This window comes from Taudactylus pleione, unplaced genomic scaffold, assembly GCF_031769625.1.
Source record: "Taudactylus pleione unplaced genomic scaffold, aTauple2 ptg000172l, whole genome shotgun sequence".
NCBI classification, from domain to species: Eukaryota; Metazoa; Chordata; class Amphibia; order Anura; family Myobatrachidae; genus Taudactylus; species Taudactylus pleione.
In genome coordinates, this window is record NW_028284574.1 from 771,277 (window position 1) to 794,230 (window position 22,954).

Consider the following 22,954-nt stretch of genomic DNA (forward strand, 5'->3'; position numbering starts at 1 on the left):
GAAAGAAGAATAAAAAATATATGGAACACCAGCGCTGGATAATGTTTTTCCTCTGATACTTCTTTTCTCCTTCCTCTCAGTTGGAAACCCACTTACATTTATATTCTGACCGGTGTGTATAAAAAGGTATCTTTATACAGAACCACAACGTATGATGAAAAAATCCCCCATTGCGACAACACTTACATTCTATTTCTATCCCGCTTGTCCCCAAAGGTTTCTTTTATATTTAAAGCTGGATACAATGTAGTATGGAAAATAGATACTTTTCTATCAGACAGAAACTCTTTCTAACTCTGTCTCGAGTTCACATCAGGTTTTATTTGAATTTCGGAATGTAGCAATCATTAAATCCGTCAGAATCCCAGACTTAAATGGTATCAACACCAGGTGTATAAATCAACACACTACTTTATTCAAAATACATCTGTAAAAATGGATATAGTCCACACAAAATACAAAAACACGAAAAAGCACAAGAAGAATCCAGATACCTCCGCTATTGGGCAGAGATATATGTTAAAAGTCAGTGGATAGTCACCGCTCCAGTAAAAAGGTAAAGCCGCACCTATTAACATCCACGCTGCAGGCTAGGGATGTGATGGAAGATATAAGGCGGCTGAATGAAAGAAGAGCCTGAAGCAAGATGTTAGTAGTAAGTGACTATCTGATAGTATATATATATATATATATATATATATATATATATATACTGGAGCTAGTGCTGGAATTTCAGAGGTTACTGGGCTACACAGGATTAATTCACTGCTGCACTGGACAGTGGAGACTGAAAAAGGGAGATTATCACCTCCACCATGCAGGTTCTGGCACATGAAGAAATTTGAAATGTGTTCACACTGGGAAGTCTTCTATAGAGCCCGCCCTGCTGCTGCCCTGGCTGTCACTACATGGACTATACTGCCATTGGAAGCCATAACATAAGTGAACTGGATGGCATAAGTAAGGATCTGTGTTCCCAGTGAGATGTGTATGACATACAATATCACATTAGTAGAGTAATCACATACAGCACAATGTTATGAAATGAATAAGCAAACATATTAAAAATAAACTAAGATAAAGATATATACTAAAAAGATATACTTAAGGTTAACTTCAATGCAGTGCATAAACATCAGATTTTTCATTGCTGAGGAGCCCCTTCTGCCTAAATCAACACCCAGTTTGAAGAACATAAATACAGTACTTAATGCCATCCTTGGCTTCAGTCACAAGGGCTAGCATCTTATCTTGCTAACTACCTTTTGTCTTCCAGATGGGCAGTAGATAGGGGTGGTGTCTGAGGTGGTAATTTGCCAGTTAACATACAAGCTTATAGAATACATGCATTATTGTTCTACTTTTATTAGCAGCAAGGAAAGTATTGCTTCAATTATGGTGATTAACAAATAGTGATACATTTGCTCTATGATTTCTTCGTGTAACTGAAATGCTAATGCCTGGCAAGATAACATTATTATTCCGCATATTTAGCATTTAAGCCCCAATAACAACTTATTTGCATATGTCAAAGCGTGGGCTAGCAATTATTAACAGAGCTCTGTGTTCTAGTGTTGACACAATATGTTATGTCAATTCCTATATATGCTATATATTTTTTTAAACTATCATGTGTTTGTGCTGCTGCTCTGTTGCTTAGTTTAGCCAGTCAGCTCCTCTGCAGCATTTGACCAATATGGGTGAAAACTGAAATCAATATTGTGAGGTGGTCAAAATTGACTGTAAATTACTGTAAATTAATTTTATTGAGGCTAATAATATGGTAGGAACAAAAACAGACCCAAATTACATGATTTTAGCTGTTTTGTTTAATAATTTAAAAAAAAAATCCAGTTCCCAGATCAAAACACTTAAGGGTGGTTTTGGAAAAACCAAAACCTGTAATGGTGATTTTGGCAAAAACAAAACATGGGGTTCTGTGCACATATCTAGCCAAAATAGAAGTTTTAAATAGATTACATCATCAGCAGCATGTTCAACAGATGCACAGCACAGACTGGTGAGTTCACACTTCATTCCATCCACCTTGTTTCTTGTCTGAAAAATAAGAAGTATATAGAAGATAGTATTGAGCTAAAGTTTGATAGCACCTGCTTCAATGACAGAGGAACTCTTGCAGTTTAAATTTGGAATGTAATACCTAGGTACAAGTGATAGAGAAATATTTATATATTCACTAAAATAATGGGGAGAGGGCTTATGAAAGGAGTTGATTATCATATTTGCCTCAAAGATGAGAGGCCATTCAGAGAGAGATGTCATGATGGGTCACACCAGTTGACATGACAAATGTAATTTGTCATTTGGTATGCCTTCTAGATTTGGTCATAGTACAGATACTCCATCCATACATTTATTTTATAGTTGTGGCCATAAAGAAAAATAAGGATATTCTGATGTGTGTTGACAGTGATATACACTAAATGCAATCACAGCTGCAATCTCGTATTGCAGCAGATGCTTGAAAATATTGATATGCTGGGACATTGTACTGAATGCCCACCTTTGCCATCGCAAACCCATGCCCAAATAAACACCTGCCATTGCAGATCATTCAACAATCGGCCATCTGAGTAGCACTATAATTGCACAGAATAGCTGCTTGAATGTCAGAACCACCTTATCTGCTAACAGGATTGCTTATGCAGTATATGACATACCCCCAAAAATGGCACGGATACAGCTGCATTTTTTACCGCCACTGCCCATTAACTTCTCCAAATTGCCTCTAACTGTCAATAACTTTTAAAATGAAAAGTCACTGCGAGTGACTATGGTAATATATCTTGACATGTATGCAGTGTGACTCAGATGCATGCACAGAGGGCCGATAATCCCTCAACTGTGTGAACATCAGAATAGTGTGCATTTTTGAATCAGGCCCACAGTCCATTAACATAATGAAGCTCTGGACTGTCTACAGGGAAGCAATTTGTTTTTAATACTGGATTTGAGAAGCAGCTGCTACTAAATCCTGAATAGTAATGTGGACAAGAGATAACAGCAGTCCTAAATCTCATGATCCCTTATACTTTCCAAAGGCTCATGAATAAGGTAGAAGAAAATATACATTTCCAAGAAGTACTGGTGTATCTCAATGAAATTAATTGAATAGAACCAGCAAACAGAAGCTACTTCAAAGTAAATTAAACATTTTTGGATAGATGGACCTCAGAGTGCAAGGCAGCAAATTTGAATGAAATGCCTGCAGAGGCTTCAGTGTAGGCATATCCAGTACCAAATGAAAACTAAATGCTGCATGAAGATACCTCATTGAAATGATTAAGGACAGTCCAATAGCAGGATTGTCAGTGTACTATGTTAGTAACCAACATATGTAAAAACTTGGCACTGAAGTGGACTGTACTTAGGGTTAGGCACTAGAGCAGGGGTGGGCAATCATTTTAGATAAAGGTCCATCTAACAAGTTGAAGTTAACGGTCAAGGGCAGCACACAAAATATACCCCCACATGTCATTTTTATGACATCAGACCTCCCCATTTACCACTTTTACAGTATGTCATCATATTCCTCCATATAAATAAATGCTAACCATAGTCATAAAATGTGCATTGGTCGTTGCTGTGGTCATTGCTTCACAGAAAACTGTATATCTGGTAACTCAGGAAAAGATTGGACAGATTGGAATTAGAATTTGCAGAAAGAGCAACACAGAGGGAGCCCCCCAATGTCACCTTCACAGAAACACCCCTCACCTAACAAGGGACATCCATTTGGACTACTGTTTATATGCATCATAATGAAGCTTGGATGGATAGGAACGCTTTTCACATACTGTACATACCCACCACTAATGCAGTCTATTTTTTTTGCTATTTAGGTGTGATTTTCCAGTTGGTGCAATCGCTTTTACAAACACTACATTATGTTTAGAAAATCTGGAATTTATATTGATGTCTATATAAAAAAATGATGGTTGTTCTAATGATTTAATGTGCTCTATTGATGTGTTAAGTCAGTTTTGCCTTTTGTAATTCTCTGGATTGAAAATCGACAGAAGATCACAGAAAAAACAAAAATCAATGCTTAGTAAATGTATGCCCTAGGCCTGCAAATGCCACAGTATTGTGTGTAAAACCTGGGATTCATTTTATCTTCTGTAAGGTATACCAAAAACTTCACTTAAAAAAAACAAAAAAAGTAGTAATAGTATATTATTGTAAAACATATAGCTGTAGTCACTCACTAGTTGCTCCTTGTTTAGCTATTTAGCTTTTAGATCATTGCTGTGTTTTGGTCCACCCAGGACCTTCTCAAGCATTACAGCATGTACAAATAACACAGATAAAATGCTCAAACAATGCAATTTCAGGTCAGAAGTGCTACCTTACATTCCCCAGGTGGCTCCTTAAATTCCCATAGCAGACAACAATTAAGCGTGCTCAAACTGGTGTGTGTTCCACTCCATGGAGTGCATACTGTATACCGGATTTTATATCACTTACTTGGCAGCACTTCCTAATGGTTAAATCTTTAAACAGAGGGCAATTATACCCAGAAAGCTAATTTACCACTGCTACAACATCAAAGGAGCGCACATTACAAAGTGTATGTCCTGGGTAGCACAGCATAAGTTACGCGCACCCAGCCGGGTAAAGATGATACACTTTGCCCCCTTATGTAAATTTGCATTCCACTGCAGTTTGTACGCATTCCAAATCAACAGGACAAACCTGTAAATACACCAGGGCATGATAAGGGCAACCAAGGCAAAAAAGATAATACACAATACAGCTAATATATGTATATGTGGTATATAAGGAGCCACTAGAGTCACAAAGTTATACATATAAGTAAGCCTAACACAACAATGGACAGATTAATCCATATTCACCATATTTTTGACATACATATTATTTAAAAAAAAAACATTTTTAGGAAAGAATATACTAGAAAAAAAAGGTTATACATTTTTTTTTTTTTTGGGATATTTTTCCTTATATTAATATGGTGGAAAATGCATATGTTATAAATATAAGTGCTCAGATAGAACATTTGTAGAAAAATAAGGTTAAAAGGAAATCACATCTCAATATACCAAATACAGTCATTTCATATTATAAACACCAGCAGCACATTGTGCTCATTCAACTATTTGGGGGAGATGGTATCAAGCTTAAATATCCAATGCACTTTCAATTTCTGTAAAGAGAGCTCATGGTCACCACCCCTAATTGATGGTGGAACCCAATCGATGAGTCTGCATTAAAGTGAGGAAATCTTAAGTCCATGTTTGAACTAGTGCCTCACCATGGCTTATCTGAAGTCCCCGTATTTATGCCAATGTGATAAAACTTCTGTGGTTCGCCATATGGTCCCTAAAATTATGTGTAGTAACACTAACATCAGTGAGTCTGCATCGGCATGTGATCAAATAAATAAGATCCACTGTACAGTAGAAACAGTGCTTAATAGATTCAGCAACCCCACTATGTGTGTGGGGAAACATGGCACCCAATATCATTGACCTACAAGTCGTGCAATTTGTACATTTAAAGCATCCTGTTTACAATGGTTTGAGCCACATATCTTGTGGTTAATTCATTGGTTTGTTCATTAGCCACATTAATAGTTGTCTCCGATTAGGCTAGCGCCGATATGTCATAATAGGCAAGCGTTATGTATCCTTCTTCAATGCAGAGTCAGTCACAATGATTGTGTTTAAAAGCCTTGTACACATCCTGTGATCTATTATCATAGCAACTCATGAAGATGATCCTCTTGTTACAGGCTGCATCTTTCTTGGGAGGCTTTTCTTTAGCCTTCAAAATGCATCTTTCTATGATGATATTAGCATACTCCCGTCATTTAAAACATTCCTTCATATCCAATATTTGACTCTCTGCAATCTCAGGGTGCATGTTCTATAGGACACGTATAAATTGGGAGATTGGAAGACTCTTTTTTAACTTTAGTGGATGGTGACTTGTTTCAAACAGAAGGGTGTTACAGTCTGTTTCCTTCCAAAATAGGGTGGTAAAGAGTCTGGAGTTAATTTTATATACAGTTACATCCAAAAATCTTAGCAGTGAATCTAACAGGACTAGGCAGTTAATTAAGGTGTTTCACCATACTACAAAAACTGTCATTCCAGATTAAAAACATATCATTGATAAAATGATTATATTGCATCATTTTATTACCAAACAATGGCATGTGTGATACTTGGGGTTAATTAGCTCGGTAGACTGGGGTCATCGGTGCAGTGAGTAGGTGCAGAATTAGAGTCCACACGTAGCATTCCAGTTAAATAAACATAAGTGATGCTTTACTTCCAGCATGTGAAATCAGAAAACAGAAAAATAATAAACAAACCTAGCCCTTGTTTAGGGCACTAGCTCACTTCTTGAAACTCTCTACAGAAGCAGCTAATCAGCATGAAAGTCTCTCACAGTTTCTGAGATTTGTGGTCCTTCCTGCCACATGCAGGACTGGACCCTGGCCTCCTGGCCTGGTATAGCTTTCTCAGCTTGTTGGCTGCCGCCTCTCACAAGGACAGTGTCAGAGGTATATGGATCTGCTTGCCTCCTTGCAGGTATGATCCTGACCACCTGTTCTGCTTCACTAACACTGCAGCCCCACCTGGACTGTCTGGCTGTGTCCACCAGCAGCCTCACCTGGGCTCTGGTCATACGGCAGCCATTATACATCTTCACACAATGCTTTTCTAGTCTGTGTGGGTGGATCTCCCCTGCCCCACACAGAATCTGCTGCTCACCAGTGCCATCTCTGGTGATACTGCCATACATGATATATGTATATGTTCATGTATGTTGGTGTGAGGTTCGACCACATGGCCATACCGGATTGCTGCTTATAGAATCTATCACCATATAGAAAATTATTTTCTTTATGTACAATTTCAAGGAGCTCAAGTAGAAAACCAGTGGGGGATCTATATGTTCAAATGTACTGCACAAAAAGCCTTATGAGTAGCTGCAAGCCCTGCTTCGTGGGGAATTATAATATATAACAAGTTCACATCTAGAGTAGCTACAAAGACCTCATTATCAATTACCAAGTTGTTTTGTATTTTCTCCAAAAAGCCATGTGTATCTCTTAGATCACTAGATATTTTACATATGATAGATTGCAAAAAACTGTTGAAAAATTGTGCTATCGTTTGTAGCAACGACCTCGGTGTCAAAATGATAAGATGGTCCTGTGGATCTATTGGGGTCTTTTGGACCATGGGGAGGGTGTACAATATTGGATATCTGGTTTAGATTGGGAGGCACTGGTTTAAATCAGATCCAGATTTACACACAAATATATGAACCTGTCCTACTTACACAGATCTCTCCCCTCACACAGATCACACTCACACACAGATTTCCCTCACACACATCTCCCACTAGCACAGAAGATTCCCCCTAGCACAAAAAATGTCCCCAGACACACACATATATTCCCTTAGTAGTGGACCCTCCTCACCTTTGTCTCCTTCGTGGGTTTTCTCTGTCTGCATATTCCAATTTCCATCCCTCCTCAGTACTGCTGCTGAGCTACAATGCATTAGTACTTCCTGGACTGGTAGCCTGATCATCAGATGTGTACATCAGAGCTCAAAAAATGCCTCCTCACAGTGAGGCATGCATCCATTAGCTCTTTTTCTCTATGTTTTATTGGCTGTTTTGTGGCCTATCCACCAGCTCCAGGCAGTGTCTGAGCTATCAGAGGTGAGGCTGAACTATTACTGCCTCATCTTTCATCTCTCCCTGCATTTCCTGGGAGGTGTGCAATTTTGGTGAGTTTTGCCTATAAAAACAATAAGAATAATACAAAGAAGATATTTATGAGTTATAAATATCTTATTTGTATTATTCTAATAATTTTTATAGTCAAAATTCTGGAATCTGACAGGGAGTATGACCTGGGAGGCTCTGCCTCTGCTGCCTACCCTGACTGCACATTCTTGCTATAGGTATCTGTATCAGCTAATTGGTGATTGACCTCTATATTACATTAGCTCAAATTTAACAAGATGACAGCACCACCCTTGTCCGCAGGGTGGATTACCACATTTTGATTATCCATTAATGATCTCAAGGCTCCCCTCTGTTCACTATTTAGATCATCATAGAGTATGGGTTCTGATTTAGACTGAACCTCAAGCTCTTTGCAGATATAGACCATGCTATTTACTGACAAACCACCAGTTATATAATATACTGTACTTGAATGATCACAATCAGGTTTCTCTGTATCATATAACAAATTTATTGCACAAACATTGAAAAATTGTAGGTAAAATGTATCCAGTACTGTTAGTAACAATAAAACTTACATGTTGCTATCTATGAATATTTCCACATACAGCATATAATAACCATAGTTTCTATCCAAGATACCATTCTTTTCAGTGAATCTTAAATTGATATTCACCACAATCCTAATAACTTGTCAGGAATATTCTTATCCCAATCTCCACTTAAATAAAGAGAATTGGTGAAGTATCCAGCAATAAATGATTTGAATAGTACCTATGGTCTCTCAATTAAATCAAGAGAAAATCTTTCCATAGTGTGTCCAACTCACTAGTTGTATTACTTGTTAATGGCTGGATGGTATCTGTAGTGGTCAAGTTTAGCCCCTTTGCCATAAATTCCCTCTGATTGTGAGTTAAAGCCACATATATGGAAAATAGCAAAGTCAGTAGTCAATTCCCCAGAGAACAATTGTGGCACTGTGAGAGACCAATTTAATATTATATCAGTCCAAGTTGGCTGTATCTCCTGGCTGACATAGGCCCGCTTCACACTGAACCCTATAGCATAGTTATATTGTGAGTATAATAGCGCTGAGTCCATGCTCCCTGTGTCCTGGCTTACTGTGTTATATGAAGGCTGTGGTCAGCTGCCCGGCATATGTTCAGTCCCGGCTATGACAAATCTGCAGCTGCCGCTTCCACCTTCTTCTCAAACCACCATGGTGCCCATGTAATTCTAGCCTATAATTTCCTTTAGGACTGCCACTGAGGAAAGTTTATAGGTCACCGATTACAATTGGTGGCTAAATGAATTTCAAGGTAGCAGAGGCAGTAGGATATCCCAATCAACGCATTTAGCTCACACCTTGGGGCATTTTCAAAATAGGTTAGCCTATCTTGAAAAAGCTCCAAGGTGTGAAGAAAACGCGTATATTGGGTTATCCTATTTGTCAGCAAATAGTGCTGTCTATATCTGTGCAAAGTGGTGTTTACTTTTTTATGAATCAAAAATGCTACTGACACTTGCTGCCAGGAGGTACAGCCAACTGGGACTGATATAATATTAAATTGGTCTTTCACAGTGCCGCAATCATTCTCTGGGGAATTTACTACTGACTTTGATATTTTCCATATATGTGGCTATACTGTAACTCACAATTAGAGGGATTTTATGGTAAAGGGGCTAAACTGGCACACTACAGATACCATCCTGCCATTGACAATTAATACAACTAGTGAGTTGGACACACTTTGGAAATATTTTATCTGGATTTAATTGAGAGACCATGGGTACTTTTCAAATCATTTATTGCTGGACACTACACAAATTCTCTTTATTTAAGTGGAGATCGGGATAAGAATATTCCTGAGAAGTTATTAGGGTTGTGGTGAATATCAATTTAAGATTCACTGATAAGAATGGTATATTGGATAGAAACTATGGTTATTATATGCTGTATGTGAAAATATTAATTGGTAGCTACATATTAGTTTTATTGTTACTAACAGAACTGGATCTCAATACCGACATTTAAATTCCGAGAAGGGTTTTAAGATAGGTGTCGAAATACCACCGCCTATCTCAATCCCAACACTGGAATGCCAAAGGATGCCAGCCCGAATGAGGTAAGTCCAGGGCGCCCTTTGCATTAGCCGTAGAGGGGGAGGATTAGGTTTAGGGAGCATAATGGGGTTAGGGTTAGACTTTGGGGGGGAGTTTAGGTTTAGGCACCCCTAGGGGGAAGGGTTAGGCACCCCCAGGGAGAGGTTAGGATTAGGCACCATTAAGGGATGGTTAGGATTAGGGGGGAGAGAGGGGTAGGGAAAGGGTACTTACCTATCCCTTCTCCCTTCCGGCTGCCGGCGTCGGTATATTCAACCGCCGGGACTTCATATCCATTCCGATACATTTTATGTACAGTTTTAGAATGTGCGCATTAAATTTGGTATATGATACAGAGAAACCTGTTTGTGGTCATTCAGGAATATTATATAACTGGTGGGTTGTCAGCAAATAGTGTGGTCTTAACTGCAAAGTGGTATTTTCTTTAATATGTGTCAAAATTGCAACTGACACTTAGTCAAGCTGTATTGCTGAAAGTAAATACACGCCTATTTTTAAATATACTGATTTAATTATCATTATTTCACCTATACATTTGTTGTAAATTTTATAAATTGATATACTTCTCTATAAGCGCTGGGACAGATATAGCTTCCAGACGAATGGGTAGCTACAGTATTTATTGAACCTCAAGCTTTGTCATAAATAGAAAGGTCTTTATATTAGGATAATTAGACTGGGGATCAAAATGTCCTGGTTTATTAAACATACGGTAGTGCTATTTGTGATGTCATATGTATTAGATCAAGAAGAATTCTCTCAGGCGAAGTTTACAAACAAATTTAAAGTGACCTACAGGAAATTCAAATGGGTAATGTCTCAGAGTCAGTACAAAACTCATCCCAAGGGACAAAAATTATGTTTCTGCTGGTGTCAGTTGGTGGTCAGACAAGTTGAAAATTAAATTTAAATCCGCCTCCTGCAGCCTCTTCTCCTTGAAGCTGCCATGCGGTGGGTGCAGTCTGTGTCTTTTTGGAGCAGGATTCCACCCTTGGCTCTTCCTGTGTAGCCTGAAAAATCACTTGATGGTAGGGTCTCAGACTGCTCACTATCTGAGGCAGTTGCAGATGAGGCAGAGTCGACAGTTTCAAAAACTCTCATATGTGTAAACCTCAGCGATCTAGAATACTGTTTCTTGCTTACATCACCAGTCAGCCATCTGCAAACTTGATGATTTTTATAGTCATTGTTTACAGTGCTAAGTTTCTTTCTCTAAAAAGCAATAAGTTCACCCTTATATGTGTCAGTTTGGGTTTCCAGTATTAGCTCTACCCTGACCTCTTCAACTACATGGAATGTTAGATTGAAGGCAGATTTTTTAAATACCCCACACCATTTCATACAAAGCTTTGGACAATTACGTCCCATAGTGGGAAAATTATTCACCCTGAAGCCCCCCCAAGGGTTTTCTTTTATGTGTGTATATATATATATATATATATTGTGATAGGATCACTGGTAAAGTGGTCTGTGGCAGGGACATTTATCCCAGATTCCTGTCCTATGTGTTTAAAATCCCCAAGAGAAAGTCTGCAGTGTAGCAGGCTTGAGTTTCAGCTTTTTGAAAAGCCAGTTTGGGACCTGGGGGTTGTGGGTGAGATGAGAGGGAGGGCTCCACCCATGGCCACTCCAGGTTTTGGTTCTCGCAGCCTGGTAACAGGCTTGTTAGGGTTTCCACCTGAGAGTGGTCAATATAAGCCTAGTGTGTTGAGGGCTGATTGTCTCACCTGGGAGAGCAGACAGGGAGTTTGCTCAGAGACACTTGAAAACCTAATTGTAAGTGTTGTGCTGTGCCCTTGTTGCTGGTGAGGGCATTAGGCCCTGCCAGGTTCTGGTAGTGAGGGAACTACCTGTGAAGTTAGTGCCCCGACAGGGCTAGGATTTATGTTTATGTTTTCTTTATGTTTGTTTCTGACATTGTACAATAAAGACTGGCGCCGACCAGCTTGTACTTGCATCCAGTCTGGCGTATTGTTTCCCAGCTGCTGTGTGTGAAAGGAAGGAGTCCTCTACCCAGGAGAGGGACCCCCTAACCTAACTGTGTCACAATATGGTGGAGAATGCGGGCAACCACACACACTGAAGTTGCAGCAAGAGGAAAACTTTCCATTTCAAAATTAAAGGGACAGACACCCAATTTGTGAGTGTGGAAATAACACTGTGTCCTTGGAGTCCCATAGAGGAGGCGTCAGCCAATGCTCAGAGAAGCAAGGTTCAGCTTCCAACCTACACCCAAGGACAAAATGGAGGACATGATTAAGGCCTTGCTCCAAGCTACAGCAGCTCAGCAGGAATCTACCAGAGCTCAGCAGGAGACGAACAAACTTCAGCAGGAATCTACCTGGGCTCAGCAGGAATCCACCAGTGTGCAACTGTTGGCCTTGGAGACAGCCCAGAGGCAACAACAGGTCGCCATCGAGGAAACCTGCCAGGCCTTAAAAGAGGTGCTACAGCACCTGGTCGCCCGGCCCAGAGATGTTGCTACTGGTCCTCCCACCCCCTCTCACTCCGTACGAGCCAGTCACTTCCTTCAAAAGATGACTTCGGGCGATTATGTGGAGGCCTATCTCGCTGCATTTGAAAGAACGGCCGAAAGGGAGAGTTGGCCCAAGGAGCAGTGGGCAAGTCTGGTGGCACCTTTTTTGTCTGGGATGCCACAAAAAGCATATTTCGACTTATGCCTGGCTGATGCCAAGGACTATAAAAAACTAAAACAGGAGATCCTAACTCGCTTGGGAGTCACCACCTTTGTTCGTGCCCAACGGGTCCACCGCTGGGATTTCCATAGGGACAAGCCTCCACGTTCACAGATGCATGACCTCGTCCATCTGTCCTCAAAATGGCTACAGCCCGAGATGCTGACAGGACCACAGATCGTGGAAAGGGTCGTGATGGACCGGTACCTGCGATCATTACCTGTGACTAGGCGCAAGTGGGTGAGCCATGCAGACCCTAAGTCCACGGACCAGTTGGTCGAGCTGGTGGAGAGGTACGTGGCGGCTGAGGAGCTGATGAGTATGCCCCACCGAGCCCCGATGGCGCACCGGCGAACTCCCACAGACACTGGTAAGACTGTTCCAGGGGAGAAGGGTGCTGGGCGGTGGAATGTACCTAAGACTGAGGGTGTAGAACCTGGAGACAGGCCTGCCAGGCCAGGAAGGTTCTTGCCCCGTAAACGACTAGACATTAATATGACTCAGTGTTTCCGATGTGGTGGCTTCGGCCATATTGCCACTAATTGTTCACTTACAACTGAACCTATGCAATGTGATACTGCTCATGTCTACCGCAGGGGGTCTTTCTTTGCACAGACAGCCTGTACGGCTGACCGGCAGGCTGAAATTGATAAGCACATGTGTGTACTCACTGTAGATGGCAACCAAGTAGAGGCACTGTTAGACTCTGGTAGCTTGGTGACACTTATAAAAGCTGAGCTGGTGAACTCCTTGAGGCATACAGGGAAAACTGTTGGTGTGGCCTGCATACATGGGGATACTCGATATTATGTTACGGCCGAGGTGAACATTGAGACACCATGTGGCTCTGCTATAGTTTCTGTGGGTTTGGTGCATGGTCTGGTGTACGATGCAATATTGGGGAGAGACTTTTCTCACTTCTGGAAGTTGTGGGAAAGCCGTTTTGTTCCAGAGGTGAACAACCCCGCCAACTGATGTGCCTCCCATTGAGGTGGGAAGTGTTGTTGGGCCAGGTGATCGTCTGCCTGATTTAGAGGTCAGAAGAGAGGTCTTTGCCGTGGAGCAGTTGAAAGACCCTACTTTGGTAAAAGCCAGGAAGAATGCAAAGGTAGTTGATGGTAAACCCGTAGACCCTGATAGTCCTTTGTCCTATCCCCACATGGCAATGTGTCAGGATTTATCCTGCCCTGAGTGTCAGTATCATGCTCCCAGACCATGTTTTAAGGGTCCACTAGTTCCATTGCCTATTGTAGAGGTGCCAATAGTGAGAGAGCACCTGAAACAGGCTCAACAGGCACAGCAGAGGGTATACAACCGCAATGCTCGGTTATGCAGCTTTGCTCCTGGGGACAGAGTGTTAGTGTTGGTTCCCACTGTGGAAAATAAACTTTTGTCTAAATGGCAAGGGCCCTTTGAAATCTTAGAAAGAGTGGGACAGGTCAATTACAAAGTTTACCAGCTGGGGAAAAGAAAGCCGGAACAGATATACCATATAAATCTGTTAAAGCCCTGGAAAGATAGAATGGTACTGTCGGCCGTCCGAGCCCCTCCAGTAAATCCAGGGCCCTTAGTTCCCGAAGTGACAGTGGCAAAAACCCTGTCGGCAATTCAACAACAAGAGGTCAAGGAGTTTCTGGTTAGAAATAGGGTGCTGTTCTCGGACGTACCTGGGAAAACCTCGGTCGTTAAACATGACATCATCACTGACCCAGGGGTTAATCTAAAGCCCTATAGGTTACCAGAAGCACCAAGAGCATTGGTGTCGAAAGAAATTAAAAATATGGTAGAGTTAGGGGTTATTGAAGTAACACATAGAGAATGGTCAAGTCCCATTGTGTTGATTCCAAAGCCCGACGGGAGTGTGCGTTTCTGCAATGACTTCCGAAAGTTGAACAGTGTTTCAAAATTCGATGCCTACCCGGTGCCACAGTGGAGAAGGAGGCGTTGGCCATAAAGTGGGCGTTACAAACTTTTAAATTTTCGGTGGAACACAGGCCAGGGGGCCTGTTGTTTAAAGCAGATGCGTTGTCACGCGTTCATTGTTTGGGGGCTTCAGTTGTTCCGCCCCATAGGTCGAAACAAAGGGGGGGATATGTGATAGGATCACTGGTAAAGTGGTCTGTGGCAGGGACATTTATCCCAGATTCCTGTCCTATGTGTTTAAAATCCCCAGGAGAAAATCTGCAGTGTAGCAGGCTTGAGTTTCGGCTTTTTGAAAAGCCGGTTTGGGACCTGGGGGTTGTGGGTGAGAGGAGAGGGAGGGCTCCACCCACAGCCACTCCAGGTTTTGGTTCTCGCAGCCTGGTAACTGGCTTGTTAGGGTTTCCACCTGAGAGTTGCCAATCTAAGCCTAGTGTGTTGAGGGCTGATTGTCTCACCTGGGAGAGCAGACAGGGAGTTTGCTCAGAGACACTTGAAAACCTAACTGTAAGTGTTGTGCTGTGCCCTTGTTGCTGGTGAGGGCATTAGGCCCTGACAGGTTCTGGTAGTGAGGGAACTACCTGTGAAGTTAGTGCCCCGACAGGGCTAGGATTTATGTTTATGTTTTCTTTATGTTTGTTTCTGACATTGTACAATAAAGACTGGTGCCGACCAGCTTGTACTTGCATCCAGTCTGGCGTACTGTTTCCCAGCTGCTGTGTGTGAAAGGAAGGAGTCCTCTACCCAGGAGAGGTACCCCCTAACCTAACTGTGTCACAATATATATATATATATATATATATGTATATATATATATAGGAGTGTGGCATAACGAGAATTATTGAGGGCACTACAATGTGTCAGAGAGCAACCTACTAGGGGCACTAAGGTGTAGCATACTTTGCATTACTGGGGAAACCACTTTGTGGCATAATGTAAACTACAGTGTGCAATACAGTGTAGCATTTTGAGAATTACAGAGTGGCATATATTAACCCGCTACAGTCTATCATAATAACAATTACTGGGGCACCGCAGTGTGGCATAAGTTAAATTATTAAGGGTACTATCATGTGGCCAGGACCGGCTCTATGTGTGTTCGACCAGTGTGGTCAAACAGGGGCGGTACCCATAGAGGGCGCACCCCTCCCCAACATCCTGATTTCAGCGAGACAGTACTGTCTCGCTGTTCCACCGGTGGGTCGAGTAGGCCCATGGGTGGTCAAATCGGGAGGTTGGGGACCCCCCACCACCGCAGTTGTGCAGTGGTGCCAGACCCCAGAGTCTGAATGGATGCTGCGTGCATGCGCGCGGCATCCGTTCAGTGACAGGAAAGGGGCTGGGAGAAGCTCATCTAGTGAGGCTCCTCCTAGTCAGCCTGACATTATTTGGAGGCATGCCATGCGGGCACGCCTCCAAATAATGTCACACAGGGGTCATGGCTTATGGTAAGTAGGCCACACATCGGCACAGGGTGCTTTTAAAGAGCCGGCACAGGGTGCTTTGACTCCTGGAGCAGGCCCTGATGTGGCATAATGTGAACTACTGGAGGGACTACAGGGCTGATTTTGAATTGTGAGCAAATTACTTTGCAGCTAGGAAAAATCATGTTGCACTGCAGGTGGAGAAGATTTAAAATGTTCAGAGAAATTCAGATGTGAGAGAGGCATGTCCAAAATATAATCTAAATTGCAATGTAAACATAAAGCTGTCCAGCATTTGGGGACTACAATACATGCAAAAGTAGCCAGTATTTACCCTGCATGCAAGAAAAAAACTTATTTGCATCCCTTGCATTGAAACATCTTTTTTTACAGATATAAAGTTACTTGTTTTATGTTTTTCTTTGCTCTCTCTTCAGAATCCACTTTATAATATGTATGGGGGTCATAGAAATGATAACATTCTTCCTAAAACAAATGTGCCATGACAATTTTAACATCGGGTTTAAAAGCAAAGACAAATAAAAACAGCGGCTCTTACCAATTAGCAGCTATTTAAAAGGAGTGTATGAATCACCGAGAGAGAAAATACATAAAAATAAAGAAAAGAAAACTGCACTTAGTAGGTATATATAAATAGATGAATATAGTCTAAAAATTCTCCACACTTGCTCCTGATGAAGGTGTGGGCTTATAACACACAGAAATTTGTTGAGCTGAGAAGTGCTACCTAGGATCCCCCTACCTGCCTGCATATTGTGACTTCTATTTCCAGACCAGTTCCTTTTGGTGATGACTATCTGGATCTTTAAAAGCCTTTATATTGGACTTTCTGCAAGGAAACCTGGCTAATTAAGGATCCACAAGGGGTAAAATAGAACTCTCATCTTTACTGGATAATAAACCGGATCAGACACTCCAGACACACCAGTGTACTTGAATATGGTGTGAGTGCCTCAAAGCCGGTTTTCAGGATTTGTTGTATGTACAGATCCAGTGTGCACACTGTTTAACTTTATAGATAAGTACTTCTTTATATGGCCATATATATGTACTGTTTTGTAATGATGTACATTGTTATTCCATATTATAGATATCATATTTATTAAATATATTCATTATTAACCAAGTTGCATATAGATAATTTTTATAATATATTTATCTATTTATATATACCTACTAAGTGCTGTTTTCTTTTCTTTATTTGTAACATCGGGATTAGGGCCTAATTCAGACCCGCTCGCGAGCGCTGAGCGCTTGAAAGCGGGTCGATGGTGCCCTAATGCGCATGCGCATGACGGAGGGAGCTCTGTGGTGGGCATGCGTGAGACCTGCATAGCGACAGCAAAGCTGTCGCTATGGGTCTCGCACCAAAGGGGGCGTGCTGTCGATGGTGACTGACAGCACGCCCCCTTTGGTGGGCATGCCGGGGGCGTTGCTGCCCTGACAGAGGCGTTCCCATGGGAACGCCTTGCATCTGGAGCCAGCCCCACTGACATCACTAGTGATGTCAGTGGGAATGCTTTTGGCTCTGATAGAGCCAAAAGCACTCCTGGGCTTGCTGCAGCAAGACCCTACCGCAGGGTCTCGTCGCAAGCCCGATGGTTGCGATGGTCATGACCATCGCGACCATCTTTTTGGCCGCTCGCATAAGCTGTGGGTGGTCACCCACAGCTATGCGAGTGGCCAGGAGGCCGCTCCATTTTTAGGTAGGAGGGCCCTGATTCAGAGCGAGCACTCTGGTCAGAGCGTCCGTCTCTGAATCAGGCCCTTAGTGTGCTATGAGTTTAAGAAGGTGGAAAATCTCTTGTGTAGCCGTTATTGCCACAGGGAGGTAGATTAGCCAAAGTGAGCTACTGGGGCACTACAGTATGACATAATATGAATTAATGGGGCACTATGGTTTGACATAATGTGAATAACTTGGTGCACTACAGTGCGGCATAATGCAAACAAACTAGGGGTACTACAATGTGCCATAATGTAATTTACTGTGGGTACTACAAAGTATTATTTTATTTTTACTTAGTTACTTATATAGCGCCAGCATATTCTGTTGTGCTTTACTATTGGTAACAAAATAGTGATTAAACAAGACTGATACCATGTGGCATAATGTAAAATATTGAGGGCCCTACAATGTGGCATAAAGTGTACAGAAATAACTATTATAATAATAATTCTTTAAAACACTGTATCTGTGTCTTTACAATTTTAGCATCTTTTTCAGTGTGCTGTAATTTGAAGAAGGTTGAAAATCTCTAGTGTAAGGGAAGAGGAAAAATAGGGGAAGTACGATTGTTAATTTTGATGCCTTTTCCTAAGGGAAAATTATGTACAAATCCTGCCTACTTTTGTGTTGGCTCTGCCTACTTTTGATTTGGTCCAGCCCATGTGATACCAATTTCAGATTTTTTTCCAGGGCCTCTTTAGTTTCCAATAATTTAGCAATCCGCCCTCAACCCCCATGACCTGGATGTTATCTCATGGCATCTTGACCTTGGCTTTGTTCAGGATTAATTTCTGCCTATGACTTATCTAATGACTCCAAGTTAACCGACTACAGTAGAGCTTCTCAATTCTCAGACGTCACGTGTACCAGACCACAGTTTAATGACAACTCTAGTGATTGATACCTCTAATTTATCATGCCAGAAACCAGAGCAGGGGATCACAATTTGAGTTCCTGACATAGTCCAAACCTCTTGTGAGGTCACTGGTGGAAACCATAGGTTCGTTAGAATCTGCAACCTTGTCTCTGGTTTTGCTAATACTGGTTGATATCACAGAATCCATTAATACTTGCAGCTGTATGACAGATACAAATACTTATTTAACAGCAATTTAAACCTATGATGGAGTGTGAGAGCTCTAATTTAGAAAGTAACTTTCAGGATGAGTGCAGAGTACATTAGCAGGACATGTTGCTGAGGGGCTGATTTATTAATATATATTAAAATTTCTCCTGTTACTTATAATTTCTAATCACTGCATAAAGCTGAACTAAGAAATAAATTTTTCGTGGCATTTATCAAGTGTTTCTTTGCAGGACATGGGCTTCAATAAGAGCTCATTCCAGCAAAGAGTAAGAAGTAAAGTGACAGCGTACACTATAAATTTACTTCTATGTATGGATCCTGCATGTCTAATGTGCTAATGTGCCCAGTATGGTCTGATGGGGAGGGATCTGAATGTGGAATGCTCAACTATAGCCCATTGGTTACAACAGACTTTAATACGGATTAATGCTTTCTAAAGACGGCATCAGCTACCAGGTTTTAAGCTCTGAAAACTACAATTCTAAACAGGTTGGTAAATTGCCCATTATTGCAGTCCACCTAGCCAGCTACGGGGACTGCATTTCTGATCAATAGAAGAAAGATCTCAGCAGATATCAGATATATCTGGATTGGTATGAATGACCGCCGGATGAGAGCAGTCAAAATCCCAACGCCGGCACGCCTAACAGGAGATCCTGACAGAGGTGAGTAAACTCCCTAACCCTCCTCTCTCCCCCCCATAACCCTCCTTTAGGGGTGCCTAACCCTAAACTCCCCCCTTAGTGCCTAACCCTAACCTCCCCCTGGGGTGTCTAAACATAAACCCCTTGCCCGCACCCTAAGCCTAACCCTCCCAGGGGTTGCTTAACCCTATCCTTTCCCTGGGGGTGCCTAGCCCTAGCCCCCCCTTCCCCTAGCCTGACCCTAACCCTCCCATGGGGGGTGCCTAACCCTAAATCCCCCCGAGGAGCCCTAAACCTAACCCTCCCCCCCGCGGCTATGAGGATGCACTGACTGTACTTACCTCATTCAGTCCCACATCATTCTGTATTCCAGTATTGGGATTATGATAGGCGTTGGTATTTTGACACCTATCAATAATCCATAGCCAGCATTCTAACTGTGACCCGGCGGCCGCAAATGCATCCCGGTTCCTTCGTAATAAATGGGCACAATACTTAAACAATGTGGCCATTTGAGGTTTGACCCCATTTTTAATTTACTAAATAGACCCCTGAGTACTGAGGTAGACACACATGCCTGGCATCTTCTATAAGCCCACATAAATGCAAAGCCTGACAAGCAATATGTGTAATAGCCAAAAATATACTTGTGTACCAAAATTGTTATAGAGGATGAAACCTCTCACTTATTGCATATGCTAAAATGCAATAACATTAAATACATTGAGGTTAGAAATCCTTTAAGGATCCTAATGCATTGATTACAGTACATTTATGTTATGCATCAGCAATCTTGTTGCAACCAGAGATAAGCAAACTTGTACAGAAAAAACATCCAATATACTCTGCTTGACTTAACATACAAATATGCTACAATGATTTATAACATGATTCATAATTACTGCTGAACCATTTCACAATGAGTGAATCAGTAAAGTTCAGTACTTCTATGGATTTTGACCAGCACATTATTCATGGGACAATGGAGATCAGTTTACATTTTGTTCCAATTTAACCAATAAGAAGAATGAACCAAGAAAAAAAATGTAAATATTACTTCTTGATCAAAAAAACTAAAACAAATTCTTTAACTGTAACTCAATTATTCACATGTGTAACATATACTGAAAATAAACCTAGATTTTTTGTTACTTTATTCTTAAAACAGCACCATACTTAAGCAAAACCATTTCCTTTCTAAAATTTGATTGGTGTGGAGGTAATCATTGCATATATTTGGTTATATAACTCCATAACATACACATATAGGAGCTGATTCTGATGCATCCACAACAGCTTTTCTGTCTGGTCATGTGTGAGATTTGTTGTGGAAGTCTGCTGCCATGTAGACAGGCACTTACATTACCCCACTCACTCTCACCTTTAGGTCACCGATGAAGTGACAGTCTGGAATGCAAATTAGACAAGGGTGATGCAGGAGAAAAGTCCTGATCATGAACCCTGCAAAGAAGTTAGATGCATTAAGTCTGAATGGCCTCCACTGGGTTCAGTGGAAGGTCTTCACTGTCACAGTTGGCTTCATACATAGTACCACCCCAGTGCCGAACACCAGAGTGTGACAGATGGAATCATCTTTCAGTGAAAGGGGGGTAGAGATAACAAATAAATGGATTACACTTACATACGTAGGGTACTCTTTTTACCTTGGTGGATGAATGGTCATGACTTTAATACTTGAAAACAAGCACAAAAAAGCAGACCATCCTCACAGTGGTACTATACTGACCTGTTCCCTAAGAGTGTGCCACCCATACAACCTGACTACAGAACATGTTTACCAATTCTAACTGACTTGGTGAAACAATAAGATCTTCACTGGCATTCACCCAGAACCAGAGACTCTCTCTCCGATCATTGACTAGCTTGAAAACACCCATACTGGTCTGGTACTTCCAAGGGGTCAGCCCCACAACACTCTTTACACTGTCTATTTACATCACATCTCTAATAGCAACCCGCTCTCCTTTCACATCAAAGATTAGCTGCCCTACCTATCAGCTACACAGAGGTCATATTTAGGCAGTCTTGATCCGAGTCAGCTTCCTGGCTCCCTCTCCTCTCATATAGGAACCATGTATGGTGCCACATCAGCCCATTTTAATAGCTCAGCTCCACTGTTTCCCACGGGCCCAGCTATTTGCTCCACCCCACTTCATGTCAAACATGCCTTAAGATCTCCCAGATAGGGATAATGATCCTCTTGTGGACCAGTGGCAGCCATCTTTGCATAGCCCATGCATTAAGTCTTCATCTTGGGTGGACCCCTGTGTAAGTAGCTCCTGAGATCTCTAGGATACCACTGGCCCAGAGAGTAAGTGGGCTAAACTATAGATATGAACTACAAATGATTCTCCACTTGTGGCTGAAAGGGTGTAAATGATCTGCAACTAAGCAATCACACACACTCATGGGTACTGTATATTTACTAAAGTGTGGGTTTTAGAAATGGAGATCTTGCCCATAGCAACAAATTAAGATTCTACTTACCATTTATCTAGAACCTTCTAGAAGATAACAGCTAGAATCTGATTGATTGCTATGGGCAACATCTCCACTTCTAAAAACCTGCACATTAGTAAATATACCACTGACACTGGGCACTGACACTACTGGGGGCTCTGCATTACGGGCACTACCACTACTGGGGGCATTCAATAAGGGACACTACCACTACTGGAGGCACTCCCAAGAGACACTCAGAGTGTTCATGTAGGCATTAAGGAAAATTATCAGGCTATGCAGGACTAAGTGTACACATAGATTTATTTATTACCAGTTATTTATATAGTGCAGCACTTTACAAAGAATATTTGGCCATTCACATCAGTCCCTGCCCCAGTGGAGCATACAATCTATATTCCATACCACATGCTCATACACATACAGACTAGGGTTAATTTTTTTTGTGAGTCAATTAACCTGCCAGTATATTTTTGTAGTGTGGGAGGAAACTGGAGTACCCAGAGAAAACCCACGCAAGTACAGGAAGACCAGGGCTGGATTAATGGGTGGCAACAGGGGCAGTTGTCCCGGAGACCCCACACATAAATACTGCCAGGGTTAAAGTTGGGTGGAACAGGAGACGGGCGCCGCTGGGAGGCTCCACTTGCTGGGTGCCTACTGAGATTTTGTTACCAGTGGGCAACCGGCTCCCTCCCGACAGGGCCACTCCTGAGCTCCGGCTTACATTCCCACAGTGTACAGTGCACTATGGCAGAGATGTTATGATGTCTCTCCCATAGTTCCGAGGAGCAGGCTGTCGGATGGCCGTAGACGCAGGAGCGGGGTGTAAAGTAAATATTGTGGATTTTTTGTGTAAGCAGCTTTACTACAGTGGGCATTAATATTGGGGGCACTACTACAGGGAGCATTATTATTGGGGGCACTACTACTGGGGGCAATACTATTGGGGCACTACTACAGGGGGCACTACTACTGGGACCACTACTACAGGGAGCTTTACTATTGGGTGCACTATTACAGGGGGTATTTCTACAGAGGGCATTATTGCAGGGGGAACTACTACATGGGGCATT